Source organism: Lithobates pipiens, unplaced genomic scaffold, assembly GCF_037356315.1.
Source record: "Lithobates pipiens isolate NorthernLeopardFrog02 unplaced genomic scaffold, aLitPip1_a1.2 Scaffold_8, whole genome shotgun sequence".
NCBI classification, from domain to species: Eukaryota; Metazoa; Chordata; class Amphibia; order Anura; family Ranidae; genus Lithobates; species Lithobates pipiens.
In genome coordinates, this window is record NW_027507903.1 from 665297417 (window position 1) to 665308415 (window position 10999).

Here is a 10999-nt window from a genome sequence, read left to right on the forward strand (position 1 = left end):
CGCGTGTGTCGGCTCCCGTGCGCATGCGCGGTAGTGACGGCTTCGCCGAATGACAGCGGCGGAGAGACCCCACCAACAAGATGGATGCGGCGGACTACAGGGGACAGCGGCGACTTCGCTGGCTCCTGTGTCAGGTAAGTGACACATAATGGGCTACTATGCGATGCATAGTAGTCCATTATGCTTTGCCTTTGCAGGGAATGAAAGAGGAAGTAAACTCATCAGGGTTTACTTCCTCTTAAACCTTGTGACCAATCATCACCCAGACAGGAGCACCCTCTAGAGGCAGCTTAGTGTAACGGTCCAATCTACTTGTGATCAATCTTCACATCCCGATCTTCACACAGACAGGAGTGCCCTCTAGTGGCAGCTCTGTGTATAAAATATTATTTTGAAAGTAAAAACTGCTAAAGCATTTCTGAAGCTTTTTTACATATATATTTTTGATTTTTTTCTCATTTGTATCTCTTATTTAGAAAATTCCCTTCACTTCCTGTCATGTAGACACAACAGGAAGTGAGAGGAAATCACTCCAAAAAGAATTCTCCTTTCAGACAATTGTCAGCAGAACAATTGTCCCCATTGGGAGATTTCTCCTCTTTTCGAGGTTCTGGTAACAACTCAGTTTGTGGAATATTCTCATCACTTTAAGGCTAGGTTCACATTGCTGCGATGCGGGAACGCCGCGAATCCGCGGCGTTTTCCCGCATCGCACACCTCCCGCCGGCAGTTCACACTGCCCTATGCGGACGGCTGGGGGTGTAAATGTTATGTTAATGACACCCCCAGATCCGTCGGCATATCGCAGTGCGATCTGCCGACTCGCACAGGAATTGGATCGCATGATGTGAACCCCCATGCGATCCGATTCCGTTGCGGACCCAAAAAAGGGTCCCGTGCGAGTTTGCTGCGGGACCGCTGCGAGTTCAGCCATACTATCTGTATGGCTGAACTCGCAGCGCTACGGAGATCGGATGTGATTTGCTGTGCGAATCACATCCGGTTCTCCCCCCGCAGCGGTGTGAACCCAGCCTTAATGGTCACCAGAACAAATCGGAGGTGAATCTCCACAGAGGGGACATGGTCAGCATTTAAATCCTGACAGAGGGTCCAACCCTTCCCTGTCCCATCAAAATCAAAACCAATTTTTTATTTTTTCCTTCAGATGCCCCTTTCTATCATGTTGGAAGTGGTGGAACATTTATTTGGGGGTGATTGCAACTCTTCTGTGTCTTTCAGAAGCTTCTGATTGAAGAGCGCAGGCGCCAAGAACAGTCCCGAGCGGCGAACCGACACTGATTGGAGGATATCCCAGCCAATCCGCAGACTCTGATGATAGGATCATACGTGTTCTGTTCATGACATACATAGAATGAACGGGCTGCATGAAGATTCTCTGTTTTTAAATTTTCTTAATAATCAAAAAAAAAATTATAAGGGGCGGGATCAGTATTATTATATATGATTTATATAAGCATCACATGATTAAGGTGGCACAGTGGTGTAGTGGTTAGCACTCTCACCTAGCAGTAAGAAGGTCACTGGTTCAAATCCCAACCATGACACTACCTGCCTGGAGTTTGCATGTTCTCCCTGTGCCTGCGTGGGTTTCCTCCGGGTACTCCGGTTTCCTCCCACAATCCAAAGACATGCAGGTAGGTTAATTGGCTTCTGGCTTCTGTCCAAAATTGGCCCTAGTATATGGATAGGGACCTTGGATTGTGGGCTCCTTGAGGATAGGGACCAATGTGGGTGTAGCAATGTACAGGGATAGGGAAAATTGTAGACACTTACTCAGGTTGAACTGGATGGACTGGTGTCTTTATTCAACCTTACTAACTATGAAACTATGAATTAAGGACTGTCAGAGCTCTGTGTCTTAGCTAAAGTGACTGCACAGTACAACTGCTTGCTTTAGTGCTCGGTCAGTCTGATTGAATCCTTGTACTGGGCTGTGTAATAAGAGGTGCAGCCACTTCTGTGATAAGGGAGGAGTCACTGCTGTGAAAGGGGCGGGTCCCTGCTGTGATAAGGGAGGAGTCACTGCTGTGAAAGGGGCGGAGTCACTGCTGTGATAAGGGCGCAGTCTGTGCTGTCATAACGATAGAGTCACTGCTATGATGAAAATTTTGAGATGTGTAAATAACAGGAATTTCCTTCAGCACAGCTGAGAAGAATGGAAGGCTTACAGGTGAAAAGGAGACTAGAGCACCACCTGCTGGCTTAAAATAAAACCACAATGTTCATCTAGGATGTGTCATGTTGATCTAATTGATGATGGATATAAATGGATACAAATGGAGATTTTCTTTTTTTTTTTTTATAAATAAAATTTGTACAATTGCTGCTTCACGTAATGGAAAAGAAAACGTTGGAGGATGCAATCCCGAGAGGAGGGGACAGTCTAGATTTTGGTCCTCTATGTTGAAATGTGCATGCATTCCAGCCCAGACAGAGTGCGGGATGGGAACAGAGAGGCGGGATGGGGCGCTATGATAAAGAATAAAGCTGTTATGTAGGGGGATGATAAGAACATCAAGAAAGGTGTCTGTCTAGGCATGACATACCGTGATTGGTGCAGGTGCTCTGGACACAACAGGGGTCAGTTATGTTATATATTATATACACTATTTTACCAAAAGTATTGGGACGACCGCCTTTACACACACACATGAACTTTAATGGTATCCCAGTCTTAGTCCTTAGGGTTCAATATTGAGTTGGCCCACCCTTTGCAGCTATAACAGCTTCACCTCTTCTGGGAACTGAAAGGGTCAAACTCGCTCACAACTAATGATAATTCCCATCAGGAAAAAGGCTCCACGCTGATCTTTAATGGTCCCCACCAAGGTCCTGCAGGGATCAACCACGCTTTGCACCTCGTATACTCTGTGATGATCACCAGCAACTCCAGACCGACATGCAAAAATATAAAGTGCCTCCAATAGTGCAGTACCAAGTGTTAAATGGAATAAACCTCACCCACCCAACTAAATCTATTAAACTCACCCCTTTTTCAATAAGAAAACAGCATATAACATATTTAAAATCCAACAGGTCTTACGCATGTCACCACCAGGTTCTACCTCTATGCGTTACACCACCTACCACGTGGCTTCATCTGGAGAGCAAAATATGTTGATTGAGGGTCCTTGCCTAAAGGGTTCCAGTTTCTTCATAGTAACCTTATAAAAATGCTTTTGATTAGTGTTTGGGGCATAAATGTTGGAAATGGTCATATTGTGGTTGTTGATGGAGGCATTTAGGATGGTGTTCCTGCCATCAGGGTCAAGCTCTGAGTAAAGGAGTTGGAAGGAGACCGAGGAGCTTACAGCTATCATGACTCCACTTAAATGGAGAGTTTAGGCCTTTGACATGGATGAATGTGATGGTAAGAGACATGTTGTACATTTACCACTAGAGGGGGTGAGGAGTTCAAGAGTTACACCTTATAGGGTTGCACACTGAGATGAAAACAGAAAAGAAAAAAACATATGTAATAAAAAAGAACAGGATAATATCAATCCACAATTAACTTGGCTTAAACTTAGTAATAAACTGTATAGTATAAAACAGGATTTGAATACAAACAAAATAAGGTGATAAATGATGAGAGGGTGCTTAGCACCTCTTATTTCTCAGGGGGGGGGGGGGGTAAGAGTGTGAAGCAAAATTGGTATCACACTCATCTAGGACATTCATTGAGAGTGCAAAATCAGAAAAAAAACAAGTTCAAGTGCAATGAATATTGAAAATAACAGGACTCATCCTGCAACTGGCAGGTGTATAAAGTAGCCAGAGTTACCGATGGGTTGGTGCAGATGTATTGTGACATGGATTCAGAGTGAGTGCTGGTGACTGATGCATTTGAGAGTTAGGTAGAGGAGTGTTGAGCAGGCCCCAATTTAGCAGCCATTTAAAGAGGAAGTAAACCCTGATGGGTTTACTTCATCTTTGTTTCCCTGCAAAGGTAAAGCATAATGGACTACTATGCATCGTATAGTAGCCCATTATGTGTCACTTACCTGACACAGCAGCCAGCAATGTCACCGCTGTCCCCTGTTGCACAAAGCGTCCATCTTCCTTCCGGGTATCGCTGCTCCGTCGCTGTGAGTGGCAGGAGCAGCGATGAAGTCACTCCAGCGCATGCGCATGGGAGTCGTCAGTGACGGCATGTTAGCCTTCACTGACGGCATGCTTAGTGCGCTTGCGCCGGTTTCTACGGCACGCATGCGCCATAGACATAGGTGCCCCTTTTTAGGAAAATATCTCCTTAACCGTGTAGGTTAAGGAGATATTTCTTGCACCTACTGGTAAGCCTTAATCTAGGCTTACCTGTAGGTTAAAGTGGTATGTAAGGGTTTACAAACACTTTAATGCCTTCTTTAGGCGTGAAAAAAGTGGTAGTTTAATTTTGAAAAGTCACTATCAGATTACAGGGAAGCCCCATTTGAAGTGGACATTGTGGTTGCAAAGGACTGTGGTGACTTGAGAAAAAAATGTCTGCGTTTTTGAGCTGTGGCAGCGGAGATATCAATGTAGAGGGAGACTGAGGTATACGGCTCCGGTAATGGGGAGATGGAATGAGCTGACGCCATTACACGTTCTTCAATTTGAAAAAAGTGAATGCGGGCCAATACGTCTCGCAGGGTAAAAGCAGATAGATGATTGGGTGAGGCAATTCTGTGTGTGCAGACAATGGTTATGTCGGCTTGGCTTAGCTGTGGGAGAAGTAGGAGGAATAGCTGTTGTAGGTAGGAAATTAGCTCTGGAGGTTTAATGGTTTCTGGTATGCCCCTGAATTTGAAATTATTCCTCCTGGAGCGATCTTCTAGATCAACTACTTTGGCTTGGAGAAAACAAAATTCTTCAGTGTGGTGATCACAGGCATCCGCCATTTCGTGGTAAACCAGAATATGTTCTGTCACCACTTTTTTTTAGGTCAGCCATGCATTCCTCTACCTGGTCAACTATATTCTGTAGTGTGGAAAGAGAGGAAGGCAGTTAGTTTGCAGAGGTCTCTTTCTAGAGAAAGCAGCATGAGCTTTAAAGTGTGGTCAGATGCTGCCTGGTCACTGGCAGGGAGGGCTTCTAGGGAATCTGATCGATTCTCCCAGTACTTTTTTTTAGAAGGGGTTCCTTAGCAGGAGAAAGAGCTGGGGACAGTGCTGCCCTCTTACCTCTGTCTGAGGGTGATTACTGGGGAGAGCTAGGTTCTGGTGTCAGACTGTCCATAGGCTCCAAATTGCCAGCAGTTCCCTGCGGGCTGTCTGTGTGCTGTGTGGAGGCAGGAGGCGCCACTCCAGCGCCCTCTTTAGTTTCTTGCATGGTCAGCTGAGGGAAATATTCCATGAGACGGCTCAGCTTGTGTAGACCGTTATTCTTTTTGGACATACCATCCAGTTGCGAAGAGTGAGGGCTCCCCTCTGGTGTATGAGGGAGGGGAGAGGTGTTGCTGGGAAGTGCTGAGAGCCATTACTTGTCCTGCGGCTGAGTGGAGTTGTGTGGATAAGCCATCTTACTCCATGACCGACCATGCCCCCCTCCCCCAAGTGTTATTTTAGTTCCATACCTTTGGTGGTGAAAAGATTGTGTGAAACAACCTCCTTGTTGTCAGAGTACAAAATGTGGATTTCTCCATCAAATTGTGCAATATCCTTCTTATACTTTTCCACAAGTAATTGCACCACACCCTGAGTGCCAGATTGTTTTCCCATCTGACTTTGAATTCAACAGAGAGAGCTTTTAAATTCAGAAAGATTTGACAAGAGAAATAACTTGTGGCTGGATACATAAACTACCATTTGAAGGTGTTTGCCACCCTAAATCTGAAAGTTAAACTAGCTAATGGGAAGAAGGAATCCAATAGGAGACCTTCTTGTTATTGGACACAAGCATCCGGTACCACATCTTTAATGAATTGTATTTACAGAGAAAAACCTAACTATGAGAGAGAGGACTTTAAAGGAACCACGTATTTGTATAAAAGGGCAATGTTTTATTCTACAAATGTTTTAAAAAACATATATGACATTTAAGAAGACAACAATAATGCATGTAAAGAATACAAGTACATGAGATACTATTATATATCATCACTCATCATCCCTGTTCAGCCTGGATGGTAAAATGTGTGCTGTAATTTTGACGTGTTTCACCGGTCCATGCCTGCTTCATTAGGAAGATAACAACATTACCCTATAATGGTAAAACATACAATCATCAAGACAGTGATGAACAAAATTATATGAACCATCAATTGTATGCTTTCTGGAACAGATAAGTCAACTCCTTTAAGGTTAGTCTCCTATGAGTCCACGAAGGAGGTAAGAGGGAAAATCCCTCAGTCAGGATCAATATCATTGTGTCAAGTTTGGAAAAACTGAAAATGGAAAAGAAGATAAGACATAGTAATAATATGACTCAATATAAAATAGGAGAGTATATCTACTATTCAAAAAGAGCAGTGGCCTGTAATTTCCATGCATTGAGCAGTGGCAGCAGGTGGTATATTTCTTTGGGGGGGAACAATGCACCCACAGCTACCCTCCCCCTCCCCAGTGGGCCGGTTGGTTACCAGCCCCGCACTTACCCCATCTATGGAGCAGGCAGCGCTTCACTCCAGGCAACAGGCGGTGGCTTCCGCTGCATCGCTTCCTCAGCATCAAGGTGGCCGTGTGTCTCCCCCCCTCCTTGTCCTAGGCCAATAGGATCGTTTCTCCTTTCAGCCAATTGGGAAACGAGTCTCAGGACCTGATTTCCTGACTGACCAGGAGGAGAATCAGTGTCACAATAGCAAATGTTCATTCAGTATCGTCAAACAATTGGGTGGGCTCTGGGCACAGTGCCCTGACACCAGCACTGAGACAGAGAGCACTGACACCAACACCGTGATAGAGAGCACTGAGACCACACCAGCACCGTGATAGAGAGCACTGAGACCACACCGGCACCATGATAGAGAGCACTGACACCAACACCGTGATAGAGAGCACTGACACCAGAACCGCGATAGAAAGCACTGACACCAGCACCGTGAGAGCACTGACACCAGCACCATGATAGAGAGCACTGACACCAGCACCGTGATAGAGAGCACTGAGACCACACCAGCACCGTGATAGAGAGCACTGAGACAACACCAGCACCGTGATAGAGAGAGAGCACTGACACCAGCACCGTGAGAGCACTGACACCAGCACCATGATAGAGAGCACTGAGACCACACCAGCACCGTGATAGAGACCACTGAGACCACACCAGCACTGTAATAGAGAGCACTGACACGAGCACTGAGATAGAGAGCACTGACACGAGCACTGAGCTAGAGAGCACTGACACCAACACTGTGATAGAGAGCACTGACACCAGCACCGTGATATAGAGCACTGACACCAGCACCGTGATAGAGAGCACTGACACCAGCACTGTGATAGAGAGCACTGACACCAGCACCTTGATAAAGAGCACTGAGACCACACCAGCACCGAGATAGAGAGCACTGACACCACACCAGCACCGAGATAGAGAGCACTGACACCAGCACCATGATAGTGAGCACTGACACCAGCACCGTGATAGAGAGCACTGACACCAGCACCGTGATAGAGAGCACTGACACCAGCACCGTGATAGAGAGCACAGAGACCACACCAGCACAGAGAGAGAGCACTGACACCACACCAGCACCCAGATAGAGAGAGAGCACTGACACCAGCACCGAGATAGAGAGAGAGCACTGACACCAGCACCGTGATAGAGAGCACTGACACCACACCAGCACCATGATAAAGAGCACTGACACCAGACCAGCACCGTGATAGAGAGCACTGACACCAGACCAGCACCGAGATAGAGAGCACTGACACCAGCACTGATACCAGCAACTCGCTGCGGAACCCAAAAATATGACACCGCTCAACCTCTTCAAACAGGAGGGTACGGGCATATAGTACGGTGCGCTTTTTTTGCACAAGGAAGTGAGCCAAAATAGAAAAAAGGTCTGTGTGCTAGATTAAATAAATCATTTACAGAGTTATGCATATACATGGTCTACTGGTCACATGTGTTGAATGCCTCCGAGATCCATGCCTTATTCATTTTTATAAATGTGAGGTAGTCAACACTGTCGTGAGCTAGGCGAGTGTGCTTATTGGTCACGATCCACCCTGCTGCGCTGAACGTCCTTTCGGACAGGACACTGGACGAGGGACAAGCCAACAGTTCCATTGCAAATTGGGCAAGCTCTGGCCAGAGGTCAAGCCTGCCCACCCAGTAATCCAGGGGTTCATCACTTCTCAGAGCGTCCACATTGGCCGTTAACCCAATGTAGTCGGACACCTGTCGGTCTAGGCGTTCCCTGATGCTGGATCCGGATGACACCTGTCGATGGGTCGGCTGAAAGAATGACCTCATATCAGAAGTCACCAACACATCTTCAAACCACCCTCTTCTTGCAGGCGCTGTAGGATTGGGAGTGGGAATTCCTCCTCTGCCAGCGCATGCAAAAGCAGAATGCAGCATTTCTCGAAGCAAGGCCTATAAGTGCTCCATTCTGACAGCCCTCTGTAAAGGTGGTAACATTTCCGCCATTTTGTGTTTGTACTGGGGGTCTAAGTACGTTGCCACCCAGTACTGGTCCTTGACCTTTATGCTTTTTATACGGGGGTCCCTGTTAAAACACTGGAGCATGAAGGCCCCCATTTTCACTAAGCGGCCTGGCTCCTGCTCATCATCCCGGATAATGTCGTCCTCCTCGTTCTCCTCTCCACTTCCACGGACAACCACAGGGATCCCAGAAAGGTTTAAAGCATGCTCTTCTTGCTCCTCCTCATCCGCCCCAGCACCATCCTCCTCTGACTCCTCTTCAGACTCCTGAAGCATTGGGACTTCCTTATCTTCCTGCTCCTCCACGGCTTGATCAATGACACAACACAATGTACGCTCCATAAAGAAGGCATAAGGTACGATGTCACTGATGGTGCCATGGCTGCGACTGACCAGTTTGGTGATCTCCTAAAATGGCTGCAGAAGTCTGCATGCGTCGTGCATGAGCAGCCTGCATGCGTTGCGCATGAGCAGCCACTGGCGCAGTGAAAAAAACCAAGCTCCCCAGAACCTGTTCTGCCGCAGAGTTTCGTACAGGTAGTCATTAACTGCACGTTTCTGCTGGAGCAGCCTATCAAGCATATAGAAGGTTGAGTTCCATCGCGTCGGGCAATCGCAAATAAGACGTCTGACTGGCAGATTGTCAGCAAGGCGAGCCATGGCCGTGTAAGATCTTCTGAAATGGGCCGAGATTTTCCTTGCCTGCCACAAGATGTCCTGGTCCCCAGGGTATTTGACAAGGAATCGCTGCACGACCAAGTTTAAGATGTGTGCCATGCATGGCACATGTGTAATTTTGCCCTGTTTCAATGCGCTAAGCAGATTGGCACCGTTGTCACACACCACTTTACCAACTGTCAAATTGAGCGGTGTTAGCCACTGATCTGCCTGTGAACCCCAAGCTGAAAGGAGTGCAGGGTCAATGTGGCTCTTGGCATCCAGGCACAACAGACGCAGCATAGCATGGCAACGTCTCATCTGGCATGTCGAATAGGTTCTGGGGATCTTGGGCAGCGCAGTGGAAGAGGCGCTAGCAGCGGAAAAGGAGGAGTCAGCCGAGAAGGAGAGGAAGGATGGAGTAGGAGGAGAAGAAGAGGTAGGCCTGCATGCAATCCGTGGTGGTAAAACCAAATCTAGAAGGGTGCCATGGGTTATATGCTTGACGGCCATCAGAAGGTTCACCCAGTGGGCAGTAAAAGTTATATACTTTCTCTGCCCCTGTTTGCTAGACCACGTGTCTGTGGTCAGATGTATCTTGGCACTGACACTGTGTCCCAGAGATACATTCACTTGCCACTGAACATGGCCATATAGCTCTGGGATGCCCTTCTGTGAGAAATACTTCCTTCCTGGGACCTTCCATTGTGCTGTTCCAATGGCCACAAATTTTCGAAAGGCCTCCGAGTCCACCAGTTTATATGGCAGTAGTTGGCGGGCTATCAGTTCTGACAAGCCAGCCGTCAATCATTGGGCAAGAGGGTTATCCGACGTCATCATTTTTTACGCTCGAACATTTGGCCCACGGAAGCCTGCCTTTTTCCAGAAAAACGTGAGGACAGCATGATGGAAGGTAGAGTGGAGGACAATTGTGAGGAGAGAGGAGAAGTAGAAGTAGAAGACGAGGCTGGACGGTGAGAGCCTGGAGTGTGGCTTTGTGGGTTGCGTTGCTCCCACTGGGCTCGGAGATGGCAGCTCATGTGCCTTCTTAAGGCGGTCGTCCCTAGGTGAGTGTTGGGCTTGCCGCGACTTAGCCGTTGATTGCAAAGATTGCAGATGGCAACACTATTGTCATCAGCGGGCACGTTAAAAAAAGCACACACTGCGGAGCCATGTTCAGGCGTCCTGGGAGCGCCAGATGTGACTGTACATGGTTGATGCCTCGCTCCTGATACATTAGCAGTCTGCTTTGTCCCTCCTGTGCAATCTAAGTTCCGCCTGATTCTCCTCCCTATCTGCTGGTCCATATCGCCCTCTGAACTCCCCTCCTCTTCCTCTATTCCTCTCTAGTGACATCACTAGACACTTCATCATCGACGTCACCTTCCCCACCGCTATAATTAGAGATCTGGGAGTAGGCAGCAACACTGGGGACCAACCTCCTCCTTGGGCTGATCTGGGTACTGTCGTCAGACTGCTGAGTGGCGGTTGTTGCTACCTCCTCTTCCTGATCCAATGCCAAGAGTGGCTGCGCATCGGCAATGTCTTGTGATGGATCGGAAAATAATTCCTGTGACTCAAGCGGAGGGTATATGGGGGTGATGGTGTTGGTGGTAGTGTCTTTGGGGGTACACACAGCAGAGAGTGAAGAAGAGGGTGCAGATCGAGAGGATGAGGAGGGTGCAGAAGAGTAAGGCTGAGTGAGCCACTCATCCAAATCTGGTGCATCCTTTGA

General features: G+C 47.5%; 1 long non-coding RNA gene across 1 annotated transcript; it reads left to right on the forward strand.

Annotated features, from left to right (window-relative positions):
• Nucleotides 1-1296: 1296 nt before the first annotated feature.
• LOC143964247 (uncharacterized) lies at nucleotides 1297-2352 on the forward strand. The gene is made up of 2 exons (XR_013271105.1): nucleotides 1297-1490; nucleotides 1860-2352. It is a non-coding gene; the product is annotated as an uncharacterized LOC143964247 (long non-coding RNA).
• The last annotated feature ends 8647 nt before the right edge of the window (nucleotides 2353-10999 follow it).